The sequence below is a fragment of the Chinchilla lanigera genome, unplaced genomic scaffold (genome assembly GCF_000276665.1).
Source record: "Chinchilla lanigera isolate Chin_1 unplaced genomic scaffold, ChiLan1.0 scaffold00017, whole genome shotgun sequence".
NCBI lineage: Eukaryota > Metazoa > Chordata > Mammalia > Rodentia > Chinchillidae > Chinchilla > Chinchilla lanigera.
The window spans coordinates 13680302-13695363 of record NW_004955418.1 but is presented as its reverse complement, the minus strand read 5'-3'; the positions used below and the strand labels follow the sequence as shown (position 1 = coordinate 13695363).

The 15062-nt window shown below is 35.8% G+C and overlaps 1 pseudogene; it reads right to left on the bottom strand.

Moving 5' to 3' along the window:
- The window catches only part of LOC102026977, a 35340-nt pseudogene that overhangs the window by 8718 nt on the left and 11560 nt on the right, over nucleotides 1–15062 (bottom strand).

Sequence of the window (15062 nt, the reverse complement as noted above, 5' to 3'; positions counted from 1 at the left end):
TCCTGTGGGGGTCTGTTTAGGGCAGCTTCCTCTGTGATGTGCCCTGGTTTGGGGTTTGTCTCTATGGAACATTTTCACTGTCTGTTCTGGATGCACAGCTGACCCTTTAGCTTTGCTTTGAGATTAGCACTGCTTAGACACATGAATAAGTACAGCAACATCAGTAACTGACAAGGTGCGTATATCTTATCAGGTAACTAAGAACTTGTTTTATATGATCTGGCTACTTTCCTGCTCCAAAAAGAGGAGAGAAATCAAATATAGTATGCTAGAAAAAGTAAATAAAAAATAGAAAAAGTGAATAGTAATGATAAATTTTAATGATAAAAAGGTAAATAGTAATGATATTCTTATATATAAAGAGATGAAAATACAGAAAATAAAGAGGATAGTGGAAAAGTAGAAGAAAGAATGTAAGAGGATGTAAAGAAAGCAGAAAAAGAAAGAGAATATAAGTGGGAGGTGAAGGAATAGCTAAGGGAATTGTGTCTCATTTTTGAATTCACAAACAAAGTTAGATATCTTTAGGATAAAGCTATGGGAGGGGAATTTATGATTAAGCATAAAACAAAAAACTAATATAGATACATAGACTACACTGAGACTATACTTCATATACATATATAAATATATATATATATATATAAATATATACATATGTATATACACACACAGGTTTTGAGATAAGATCTTGGTACGTAGTCCAGAATGGCCTTGAACTCGCTATGTAGCCCAAGTTGGCCTCAACCTTGCAGCAATCCTCCTGCCTCAGCCTCCCGAGTGCTGGGATTACAGGCGTGCACCACCACAGCTGGCATTACTTCATATATATATCAAGACCAATCTTATTATCTAAAACAAAATACTGATTTACGAGGAAAGGAGTAAACAAAGAGAGTTGAGATGAATATCCCAGATGAATGTGTTAATGCTGCTGTCTACACGGCCATGCTCTGGAGCCTCTGACACACTTGGGGATGATACCTTGCAGTTTGTTCTGCAGTCTCTAGGGGATCTGAGCCTGGAGCTCTCAGGCTGGACTGGCCACGGCCTCTGCAGCAAGCTATGCTCTGCACTTTCCTCTCTGCCTCTGATACTGCCAGCTCCAGCCTGTACTGCAGTCCCTTTTGTGCCCATCCAGTCTCTGACTGGCTTTTCAATTTTTATTTTTATTAATCCATGTTTTTAGTGGGTAACGATTACATTCCTCATGGGGAGTGGGTACACGGACATAACACGGCTTAATTCTATTTCCATCCTTCCCCCCTCCGTCTCTTGGACTCTTTCCCTTTTGCAAAAAATCTATCTCCCTTTGTCCTGTTGGCTATCTTTTATTTTAATTTTTATTTATATTTTAAGTATCTCATGTAAGAGAAATCATGTGATGTTTAGGCTTGCATATTTAATTATTTCACTTAACAGTATGGTCTTGAGATGCATCTATTTTCCTACCCATGACTCATATTTATCCTTCTCTATGGCACAGTAGTACTCCGTTGTGTGTAAATATCACAGTTTCTTTGTCCATTAATGTGTAGATAGACACAGAAGCTGCTTCCAAGATTTAGCTATTAGGAATAGCACTGCTGTAAATATAGGGATACATGAATCTCTGTAATATGATGTCTTGGTTTCTGATACTACATAGGTTTATTATCTCACAGTTTGCAGAGGACAGAAGTCTGGGCTTAATTTAGCTAAGTTCTCTGCTTTAGGGTACAGTCTTGATTTTGGCTCGCACTGCAGACTCATTAGAGGCGTGATTAAGAAAAGACTTGCTTCCAGGTTCCCCCAGATTGTTGGCAGGATTTATCTTTTCGTTGTTGCAGCATGGAGGTTTGATGGTTCCTTGTGGACTGTTGGCTAGAGACTGTTCTTGGCATCCAAAAACCACCTACATTTTATTTTGGGATCATTTCCATAGGTGCTCTCAAAGTAGGTATCTTATTTCTTCAAAGCCAGAAATAGTGTTTTTTTTCTACCTGCTGTACTAAGAGTTAAATATAATGTAACTGTTCTTCTGTTCACTAGAAGCAAGTCACTGGGCCTCAATCATACTCAAGGAGAGCGGCGTCTTCAAGACAGTGGTAATTGGAGTCATCTTAGGGCTTGTCCACCATAGTCTCCTCTGACCCCCATGAATTTACATCCCTCATATGTGTAAAATATGTCTCCCATTTCAAATTTCCTCAAATCTCACAGCATTATGATATTAATTAAAATTTCAAAATCTGATTATTTAACTGGTCTACACTAGATTGTTGGGTAAGTTTCTGTGGGTCAGGAATATGGGCCTGGATTACTTGATTCCTTTATTTCTGATCTTACAGATCTATAATCACTTTTATAGCTGAGTTGCATTCTTATTGGGGGAACCACTAAAGAATGATCTACTTCTAATCTCTGAGTTACTGGAAGAATTCATGTTCCTGTAATTCTATGACTGAACTCTCTGAAAGTTCACTGACAGTGGAGAGAGCTAGATAACGGAGGACAGCCTGTCATTTGTAGGGGAAAATAGCTCCCAAATAATAGCAAGGAATGACATGAAGATCCCTGTCCTATGATCATAAGGAGGTGAATTTCTGTAGCCAACCCAGGAAATCCTCCCATGGGGCTATTCCTCATGTGCGGTGCCCATGATCACTTTATTCTTGCTGATACCTGGACCAGCCTGGTGTCACTGTGAAAATAATGATTATTAGCTTTCTCATCTTATATAACTTCCAGTGTACCACATGAACATGTTATTAGTTCTTCATACTAAAGTTCCTGGTACATATGGTGATGCAATATGATAACTGAACACATAGATCCTAAAACCAAAATTTCTCAGTTCACATTTCAGTTTTTCTCTGCAATATGAAATTCTGTGGGCTTTAGTATCTTTTACTAAATACTACTGATGTATCACAGTGTTGGTCTGAAGATTAAATAAGATGCATATAGAAAGTGTGGCATCTCATACATGTATTTACTATGTCCATATATTATTAAAATGGGCAAAGTTGTATTAGCAATCTTCCCTAGGTAAGGGTAAATGACGATGTGTATAATACTTTGCAGGAACCAAAATTATTAATAACAATATTTGACATACTACTAAATTTTAGAAAATCTAACCAACTCAAGAATAATAACTTTTCTTAAGGTCAAGGAAACATAATTTTTCAGTGTTTTGGTGAAGATTATTAATAATTAATTATTAATAAAATTATTAATAACAATATTTGGCATGCTACTAAATTTTAGAAAATCTAACCAACTCAAGAATAATAACTTTTCTTAAGGTCAAGGAAACATAATTTTTCAGTGTTTTGCTATATAATATTGAGACATTATGTGAAATTAACAAGCTATGAATTTCTTAGATCTCAGGATTATTACCTTATCAGCACAACAGCTTCTTGAATAAGTTTTAATTCATGGTCCATTTTTTATTTTTGGTTACAAATCCTAAAAATTGAAATCCTGAGGCAATTAGGGGGACAAGGACAGTCAGTAGGGTTTTACCCTCTCTGGACATGAAATAAAGCAAAATTCTTGGTCGCATATTACTCGAATTTTCTTGTTATCTACTCAGTGTGATTTCTTTTTGATCTAACCATCATAGCATCTATAATTTAAGTTATACTTTCTCTTTAATATTTCTTCTCAACAATTTCCTGTATCATAGTGGTGTTTTTTTAATAAGCATCCCAACATTTAGTCTTTCAAAGAAACTAGATAAATAAGAGAGCAAAATCTCTGACACAGGCAGGTTTATTAGATTGGTGCACCTCATTTTGATGTGAGGAAATTGACCTTAAAGTAGATATCAGAGGTATGAGTTCACACCCATATCTTGTTGCATTACAGAATATTTAAGACTGTTGTGCTTGTCATCTTGTGTGGGAATTAAGTTAAATATTAACTTCATTTGAACTACTGAGGCTATATTCAGATTGTATTGATAGCTGAAAATAATTTTCTGAGCCAGAAATAAAGCTGAGGCAAGAAAGCCTTATGAATGGTACTAAGTGATTTGATCATGTGACAGGTTGGTACAGCTTTCTTTACAAAAAAGAGCACAGACGTCTCTTTCTCACCTGCCCATTCCATTCTGGAGTGACATTCATATCATTCAATTTTGGAATGTGAAATATTGCAAAGGATAATTTTCTTGGTTCACATGGTTGGGGAAAGAGTTTTTCATATCAAACTTTCTGAATATCAGAAACATCTTTTTAAGGGCAGGTAGTCTTCATGTTCTTGTTATTTTAAATTTATGAACCTCATATTCCAAAGAATATTTATTTGATGTTTGCCACCTCCTAGGGATCGGTGCTCAACACAGAATCCGTTTCCAGAATGTATGCATACAAAGACGCTTCACAGTGTTTTAAAAACATAGGTGATTGCCAATGAAGGAATAACTTTTCTTGGCAGAGAAATATATCATTAGACTTTTCCTTTCCTCTCTTCGGCATATTCTTTTAATAGCTAAGAAGGAATTAGAATTAGGGAAAGGAAATTTTCTGAATTTATTTTCTCAGAAAATAGGAACATCAGTATTTGAAAATTATACTGGTCAATTTAAGTTCAGTTATGGTTTTAATTCCATTCAATAATTCTAAGATCTTTGTATTATTGTTTAATGATAAAGTTAAGAAAAAATATATAATGTTTTCAAACCATCTATTATATAAATAAAAATCAAAACTGTTTCTCAAATATCTCTCTTCATTTTTAATGACTACACAATGATTTATGGCTATTCATTTTCACAACATTTATTAGTGAGAAGTCATCTGCTTTGTATAGATACCATGAGGAAAACCTAGTATCACTTATTGCTTTTATATTATTCTCATGTATTCTTTTAGATATTTGGGGGGGTTTTATTTTATTTTTTGAGGCAGAGTCATGCTCTGCAATTCAGGCTGGCCTCAAACTTACGGTTCTCCTCCTGCCTCCACCTCTGGAGTATTGGGGTTATAGGTTTGTGTCACTGTGCTGAGTTTATTCTATTTTTGGGGCTTATCTTTATACATTCTATAGTCCCTAAGCTTTCTCCTCTCTCTCTTCATTTGTTCTTTAGACAGTTTTGCCTGATATCTTTTTGCTTTCCCAACTGTAACAGTCAGGATTTTACTAGAGAAACAGATATAACACCAGATGTGCAAATGTGTAAGAAATTATAAGATTGGCTTACGATAGTCAGCCAAAGAGTTGTAAGAGGAAGAGTGCAGAGGGTACTTGCACATTGAAGACTGAAGGAATTAGTCCAGGGTCTGGAGTTCACTGCATAATTCTGTGCAAGTAAGTACCAGGAGGCTGATGAGTCTATACTAGAAGCCAGGAAATGAAGTTCAAGATCCTCCAAAAGTAATGGAAGTTCCTCTGTCCTTCCTCATTTCTCTTTTATACCATATAGGTGATGATTCACCTTAGGGTGGCTCCTCTACACAGTAGGGTATAGAATTCCTGAGCCAATTGCTGAACCAAGTTTAGTTAAGCTTCTACACTTCTCAAGTTGACATAATCAATCAACCACTACAATCCACCCCTTTGTCAACTTGGCAACCAGACATATTTCTTTAAACCAATCCCCAGATACAAAGACATGTATATAATTGTGTCTAACATGTTATAGCTGTCCTTTGTACAAACAGAAACAAACTAATCCCTTCACCCAAAAAGAATGCAAATTTTCTTTGGTTTTGTGTTGGTTTGGGGCTTATTTTTGCAAGGGGAAACAATATAATACAGGACACATATTTTATATGGTTATTTTTAATAGTCACCCAAAGAACGATATACAAAAGAGTGCAGCAAATTTGTCCACACACTATAGACAAAGAACCCGGCCAAGGGCCTCCATCCCATCAAAATGTCCTGCATGAGTCTGGCTGAAGACCTAAGGCTTATGACTCCCACGAATCCAGCTGGAGGCCAAGAACCCATAACAATATCTCTTGCAGGCCTGTTTCACTGATCTGTGCTGCGAAGGCCCAAAAGTCAGTGGTGGAATCCAGAAAGTCTGTGCCAGTGAGGTGAAGGATCTGTGTTAGAAGGCTGAGGGATCTGCGTTAGCAGGCTGAGGGATCTGCACTGGAGCCAGGAAGCAACGCTCAGAAGAACCAGAGCTCCCCTGAAAGGTATCACAGCCATCCTCAGTAAGGGTGAGGTCCCAAGCTCCACTAGTGGTGAAAACAGCTGAGTTCCCATCAGGAAAGCCAATGGAGCAGGCTTCTTCAGGAGAATGTGCTATGCACCATCTTCCCCTCCGGAGCCAGAAAGTGATGCTCAAGGTGAGGACCAGAGCTCTCTCAAAGTGAACTGAATCTATTCTCAGTGCCAACAAGTTCCCAAGCTCCTTGGAGGATGAAAACAGCCAAGTTCATCAGGAAAGCCAGCATGACAAGCTCCTCCAGCAGAACCAACAGCTCCTTACAGCTTCTACCAGCTCCAGCAGCCTTTCTCCACTCCCAACAACTCACTTCTCCTTCTCCAGTTCTGCCTCTTATGCTGCTAGCAACAGTCCTCAGGTGGGCCTCCAACACCCAGCACCATGCTCACTCCGTTCAGCTGGGGATTGTAAGCTGACCACTAGTTGTCAGACTACTTTTGCATGTTACCTGATTCTAGACTTCTAGTAAAGGCAGGAACAGGTCTTACCATTATTGTGGGCAAAAGTCTTAGAGAAACCTTTGCTCCGGGGCATCAAGGTGGAGTTATGTCAGAAGTCTGCTCTTGTTTTCTGTGTCTTGAGAGGACTGAGAAGTTTAGTAACACTTCCTCTTTGCACAGCTTGGACCATGAGTCCAACTTTGTGTATTTGAGGAATTTGTCTATTTCATCAAAGTCACTAAATAATTGTATAAGGTACTTTTTTCATGTCTTTTTTATCTCTGTTTACTCTATCATATGTTTTGTTAATATTGATATTCTGTGTTTTCTTTTTTAAACTCTTTTGACAGGGCTTATTAGTCTGAAAAGACTAAGTGTTGGAAAATCTAAATAGCATAATTTTCCACCTGTAGTGTAGATCAATAGATATAGATGATCTCTCTCTCTCTTTCTCCCCTATAATAACTATCTTTTAGAGATGAAATAAGACCGGTTTCATGAAAACTACTTCAAAAAATGAGGACAAAGAATAAAAATACTTTGCAACTCAGTGCCGAAGAGAGTATAGCACTGACAAAATTGACAAAGATTTAGATTTTTAAAAAATCAAATTCTATGTCAAATTTTATCACTAAATGTGAGAATAAATCTCCATGATTTATTTTTACATGAAATCAGGTTAAAATTAGGTAAATCAATGATATTTCCACCTTTTAAAAATAAAAGACATGTATTTACCTAGTCATAGAAAAATAGTAAAGAAATGAATCTCAAATGGAGGTATAAAATGTCCAAATGGAGGTATAAATTATCTTGACAGTGGAAATAACAGTGAGTTTTATATATAGGTTTTGCTTGTTTAGATTTGACTTTTTAATAATACAAAAGTATTAATTTTACTTTTGATTTATTCTGATTCTCTCCTGCATTTTTATGAAACTTGGAGCACATAAATTGAGATAGAATTTTTTCAGAAAGAATTTACTTTCACTTTTCCTTATATGAAAATGAGCTACTAAATTAGGACCATTGAACTGTTAGCTCTTTAACCTCTAAGTCTAAGCTTTGTAAATTAGTCTTAAATTGAATACTCTTTATCTGCTTCTGGCCCAAATCTTTTTCTTTGCTGCCTTCTTATAGAGGGAGAGAAACAGGGGTTTTCCCATATATCATAAACACCTCTGCAGCATCAGGGATTTTCATTTCCCCTTTATCCATTTTTCAAATATACCCTTAACGGATGTGTGGGCCTGAGTGAGCACAATCCTGTCAATATTTTATTTTTAGAATTACATGAGATAATGGAGGAAGCACAGACTTACACTCCTCTTGCAGGCCTGAAAAGAAAGGTTTTTATGCCTACATTGTTTCATCAGTTTTTTATGCTGATGTCTTATAATATGAGCAAGTACTTTGAAGATAATAATACGCAATGTACTAACCACTGTTACTCTCCTAGAATCTTGTTTTGAAATTTCACACTATTGTTATTATTGTTTTTCTTTTCTTTAAAAATATTATATGAGAAATAGCAGAATAATTTTTCTTGTGAAGTACTGAGCACTCTATACACTTCTAATTTCTATTTCTTTTTTTGTTCCTAAAGGACAAGTAATAATTGTATGTATTTATGGAATACAGTGTGATGCTTTTGTCTATGGATACATTACGGAAAGATTCAGTTAAGCAGGAAACATATCAATTACCTCACCAGTTCATCATTTTCTTTGTAGTGAGTTAAAAATCAGTTGTAACAATTCTGAAAGTTATAGTACATTATTGTTACCCCTGATCACCATGCAGTGCAATTGATCACAAAAATAAAATCTTAGAGTCCAATTGAAACTTTGTACCTTTTTGTTACTATTTTCTCCATTTTATTTATTTGTTTTTTATATTAAGGATAAAAGAACAGAAACATATTAACAAACACATAGACATTTACAAAACAACATAAAAACAATTCAAGCAACACAGAATTTAAGACAAGATGATAGGAAATTAACAGTGGCTGTTATATTACATATTGATCTTCTATTGCTTTATTGAAAGGAACAGTTAATGTTTAATTGTTTGATCAATCTTACAAGCCTATATTTGTTTATCTGAGTAACTAATTTGAATATCTTCCCCTTTTTATGCCTCATCTTCTCCCCCAAGATTTCTTTCTATTATTTTTATCACACCAAATTTTTAGATGTTGCAGGTAAGTGAAATAGCACAGTAATTGTCTTTCTGTACTGGTCTATTGCGCTCAGCATAATGTCTTCCAGCTCTAATTGTGTTGTTGTGAATGACGGCATTTCTTTGTTTTAAAGTCCATGAAGCATTCAATTGTTCATCTGTCTGCCTGTCTGTCTATCATATTTTCATTCACTGAACAATGGACATTTAGGTTGCTGGTGTATCTTTACTACTGTGAATAATGCTGAAATCAGCCCAGGAGTGCAAATGTCTCTTTGGCACACTGAACTCAATTCCTTTGGATATATACTAAGCAGTGGGATGCTGGGTCAGAAGGCAATCCTAATTTAGTTTTTTGAAGGAAAGAAAAATATATTATATTCCGAAACAGCTGCCCTCACTTACATTCTCACCAAAAGGCACAGGGGTTCCCTTTCCTTTACGTCCTCACCAACACTTGTTATTATTTGTCACTGTGATAACAACCTTTCTAACAGGCGTGCAATCTCCTTTCAATATGGTTTGAACTTGTATTTCTATAACAATTATAGAGGTTGACCATTTTTCATATCTTTTGGCCATCCATATCTCTTCTTTTAAGAAATGCATATTCATATATTTGACCATTTTTAAAATTGAACAGCTTTCTGATGTGAAATTTTTGATGTTCCTTACAGATTCTTGATCTACACCATTGTTAAATATTTTCACCCAGTGTGAGTTTTTTCTTCTTCTGTTAATTCTCCCCTTTGTTGTGCAGAAGCTTTACGTTTGATGCAATCTTTTCTTTCTTGTCTTTTTTTTTTGCCTGTGTTTTTGGAGTCCTATTCAGGAAATCATTGTCTAGACAAATTTCAGAGTGTTGCCTATCCTATATTTAAACATTTTATGTGCTTGAGTTGATCTTTTTAATGTGGGCAAGGAAGATCCATTTCATTCTCTCACATGTCAGAATTCAGATCTCCCAACACTAATTATTAATAAGATTAACTTTCAAAATAATTTTAAAATCAGGGAATAAGGCTACTTTTTAAAGTGACCATCTGACTGAAGGTAAAATTTTGCCATTCCTTTTTTTCTCCTTTCTTTACATTTATTATGATTTTCTGCAGTTATGCCTGCATTAGCCCTTGCTCTAATTTCCTTGCAGGAGTTTAGAATATTTTTTAAAAAGAAGGGTACTCTATTGACCTTACCTCTCTCCAAATTTAATTGTTGATACAATTTTTCTCTGGTTCTCTGTTTGTGTTCACCATTTCATTGTCCAGTGGTAACCATTCTTCTATATAATTTAACTGTTTAGAATTACTCATTCCAGTATTTCTAAATTGTCTAGAGAACAAGTGTAAATTCTCTATTGTTTATATTGTTCATATCCTTTTCCTTACAATTTTTGTAATGCTCGAGTACATATAGACTTCCTTTTATTGGCAATCTATTTTTGGTCACTGCAAATCCTGTGTTGGACCTGGACCACCCAGGGAACCATTTCCTTTTCACATCTATTTTTTCCTGCATTATGTATTGGCATAGAAACTAACCATGCTTAATAATCTGTTAGAGTGAAGGCAGAAGGTAGTCTCCATAGTCTTTACAGAAACAAACTCAGTAAAATCAGATATCTTCAAAATTTGTTGAGTGCTTGCTATGGCTGGCCACTGCACTGCATATGTGAAGTATAAACTCTGATAAACATCATTCATTGATCAATTTACTCATTTCATTATTCAATAAATATGTATCAAAAGGTTATATGTTTTAGTGCTCTGTGTGCCAAGATCAGACCTTGAGATCAATCTCAAGATCAACAAGGTCACTAGGGATAATTATCCAATGAATTATTACACAAAGTGCAGAGATTGTATAGTAGTATGAATAATATGTGAGTCACACAAGGTGGCTGAGTTGGATAGCGAACTCCGGTGCCCTTTGGAGCAGTAACTGTTAAACAGAAAACTGAATGACATAAAAGAGTATAAGATCTAGAGAAATGGCATTTCATTCAAAACAAAATCATCTTGGGGAAATAAATCTAGGCTCCTTCTGGAACAGGAATAAGAAAATTGTGATCAAAATGCAATGAGCAAGTGAGAGATACATGATATTATACTTGAGAAGTGGGGGAGATTAGATTATATATGTGTGGTAGACTGCAATGGATAATTTTCTTTTTTCCTGTAAATTTGATAGGAAGCTATCATAGACAGGACTCAGCAAATCATCTGAATTTTCATATTTTAGAGCTCTCTGATTGCTGTGTGGAGAATGGATTGTAGCAAGGCAAAGAGAGAAAACGGAAGGACACCTGAAGTAGCATTGTTGAGAAATCAGAGTGGCTGAGAGTATGGACCTGGAAAAATGCGTGAATATGTTTTGTATGTATTTAAAAGTTACAATCAAAAGAGCTAAAGGTACTTTTAAATATGAAAGCAAGAAGAAAACAGAATTCAGACATGTTATCAGCACAGAAGGACTATTTAGTATATGTTAAGATTTCTCTTAAGAAGAGCTATTCAACTTAAATCCTAAAGGTTGCTTAAGAGTTAGCCACTGAGAGAAAAAGAATATTGAGAGCCATGTTAAAAAGTTTTATCTTTATTTTAAGCATAGCAGAGAAAAATTGATTATTTTAACTACATAATGACATAGTTATATTTTTTCAGTCAGACTGATGGATCATCAAAACCATTGAGATCTTCCATTAGTTCAGACTTTTTTGGAACAGGTACAGCTTAAGATTATTTAGTTCATCCCAGAAGTCTGAGTGAACCAACATAAGTTTCCAAATTCTTGAAACTGTGTTACTGTATAAGACATTGAGGGAACAACGTATGTATGGGATATAGAATCACTGAAATATCAGAAACCTGGCATGAGGGAAAATTGAAAGCCCATCTTTTTCATCCTGTGCTACCTTAAAAAATTTACAACATATCTGAAAGAAGCTGTTAGAGAAACTGTAAAAAGTACTGGTCCCTGTGAAAATGCCATGTGAGGGATGAAACCTCCAACCTGTATGTAAATCATTTAAATATTCTATGAGTCACTGTAACTCATTCCATGAAGAAAAATTCTGCCCTTTCTAATTGGATGCTTAAGACAAGAAAATATGAAGCCATACTGAAAGCGTTACGTTGTTTGCTTGCTATTTTAAAATACAGTTCCTTAGAATTCTTGCCTTTCAACATGTTTATTGTTAAGATTTTCAAGAATTTCTAAAAACTGGAACTGGAGATCAATGCTATGCATCAGAATCTGCTTTTCCTGAAATGAGGCCTCCATCTGTGTGGGGAACAGATTTAAGGTTTTCACGGTACTAGCAGCACAGATGGTTCAACTGCTACTACAACCACGGACGCTATGTCCAGCTTTTTCTTCCCAGGCATGTGGTAGCAAGTGCAGGATGAGCAGGTGCCCTGCAACTTCATTACAGTGATGGCGATGTATTCAATGTTGTGTGCATGGAAAGTTGACTTGTGCAAAGCTGAATACCAATTTTGGAAATTTATGGAATACATTTTTGATTTAAAATGTGTCTCTATTTTCATATATTATTATATCTCATTTTCTTCTCACATTGCCATTTTCCTTGAAATGTTAAGAAAAAGAAAGCCATTCGGCAAGGCAGCTGAGAAGATCAGTTTTGGTTGGTAAGGTTGTGCTTCTGTTATGTCAGATATCATGTAAATAAAACTGTTCAGTTGTTACAAGGAGATCAACTATGCTTTTGGAGTATAGTCTCATTTCTGTATTGTGTAATTGCTGATCAACACATGCTTTCAATTTTTCACAAAATCTCTGTAATATCAAACTTCACTGCTGCCTAATATCTCATGGGATTGAATCATAGGAGATATATATTGCCTGCTATGTAGACTAAGTATTTAAGAGAATTGATGGTGATAATTTTGGAGTTGCTCCATTCCTTATTAACCATTTCCATCACAGGAACATAGCATACAATCCCGCGGCTTCAGTGAGGAGGGGTTTAGATTGCTGGTGTTTCAGTTCCTGACCAGCTGACTCAGGGGCAGAGAGATCTTAGCATAAAGGCATAGTAAAGCAAAGCTACTTTGTTCGTGGTAGACTGGAAGCAGAAAAGGGGAAGAGGGATGGATGGGAAGCAGCCAGGGACCAGCTACAGATCCTAACTCCACCTTCACAAACCACTCAGCCAGCCTGGAGCTGTGCTCCCCCACGAGCCAGGGCAGATCTCAAAGTAAAGCAGTCCGAAAGCCTCCCTAACTGCGATGCTGCTCTCTATTCTATTTGAATGAATGTCTTTCATTTTTACTTACCTTTTAAAAAAGTATTTAAGTATGCATACATTCTTCATCATTAATAACCTGTTTCTTCACTGTTACTGATATGCCATTGCTCGATTTTCAGTGTTCTTTGAAACCTCCCTATCGTTATTTGTCCACACTCTCATTACTGATGTTTCTTGCCTGTCTTTTTCTATCACTGTGCAAAGGTAAAATTAGAGAAACAACAAGAATACAAAGAAAAGAACAGCAAAACCAAGACTAGGAACACATAACAGTCTCTTATTTATTGTTTTTCTCAGACAAACTTAAGTAAAATTTATCTTTTTAGATAAGGGAGGGCTGAAGAAGTCAAGTGAATGTGTCCAAAATAAGGTTTTGTATAAGTAAATGGGAATTTTTTTGTAATACTGGAGACTGAATCTAGGGACTTTGCACTAGACACATTTAGCCTTTTAAAATTTTTTATATTGCAATAGAGATCAGGAAATTATCAACTTACTTAAGCCTGGTTTCAATTCGTGACCTTCTTGCTTCTGCCTTCCAAATGACTTTAAATGATATTGCTTTAGAATACTACCTTAGAAATGCCACAAGGTTGTTGGTTATCTATCAGAATATCAGTGCTTTACTGAATTGGGTCCCTGAAAGACTGACTCCTGGTAAAATTATGAGGTGCACATACATTATTTAGACCATTCTCAGGAGGAAGGGAAGACACTGAGAGCAAGACTAAAAATATAGATGACTAGGAAATACAGTCACAATCAATAAAGACACAATCACTTAAATCTCTGAGAAGATATACAAATTCCCTATGTGACAGTTGTATGTCTGGTTAGTTCATAGACAATAATGCATATAAAATTCACATGAGAAGGTAAGTGACAGGAAAGAAAATGGGTACAAACAACATCTAGCTCAAAAGGTGCAATACTGTAACTCATATCTGTTTTGCTTTTATGAGGACAATAGAAATATTCAATTTAAGATCAACAGACAAAGGGAATAAAAATGCCAAACTAACCCTAACCCTGACCCTAACCCTAAAACTAATCCTAGTCCTAACCCTAAGCCTAAGCCTAAACCTAACCCTAAACCTAAACCTAACCCTAAACTTAAACCTAACCCTAACCCTAACCCTAACCGTAACCCTAACTCAACCCTAATCTTCACCCAAGGGAAAAGTCCTTATTTTAGTTTTGAAACTTGATATGGAAAATGCTTTGAGACATTGTGCAAACAGTAGGCAGATAATGACAAGTTCTAGTCAATTCACATAGGCTTTATTGAAATATCGTTTAAAAAGCTATGCCCTACACTATAACTCTTTCTATTAGCTTTATTTGCAGTGCTGGGGATTAAGCTGAAGGCCATGTGCATGCTAAGCAAGCATTCCAGCCCTGAACTATATCTCCTGCTCTGTTACTATTTCTATCCCTAGAAGTGATGTTTATGCAGTCTTACGGAGTATTTGTAAATACATTGACTTTATTTCTCCAAATTTGTATAACTTTATGGCTACAGAAGAAGACAGAAAGATTTTGTACTTGGCTACGGGAAAATCATTTTTGTAGAAGCAGTACACCTGCCAGGGTGCTTGATTCTTGTCACAGTAAAACACTTCTGATATTGTTACCTTTTCAACCTCTGCTATTAGAGAGAGAGAGAGAAAATGCAGCATCTCCAACTCTTTCCTCTGGTTTAGGATCAGTGGCCAAGTTCAGTAAGAAAAATCTCTCAGCAGGCATTTGTAAGTCATTGGTGAAACTTTAAAAAGCACAGGATTTTTGAACTTGGCTTATCATGTCCATATTTACAAAAATGAGATGAGGTCATGCTTAAATAGAACAAAGCCACTGTTGCCTATTTTGCCTTTGCTCTCAGAGTCATTTCTGGGAATAAATCCAAGCTGCTACATCTGCGGTTTCTTAGCAATGAGTAAAAGAAAAGATCCTGATTATTAATTGAGCTACAGTGAACTATCTTTCAGAGATTTAC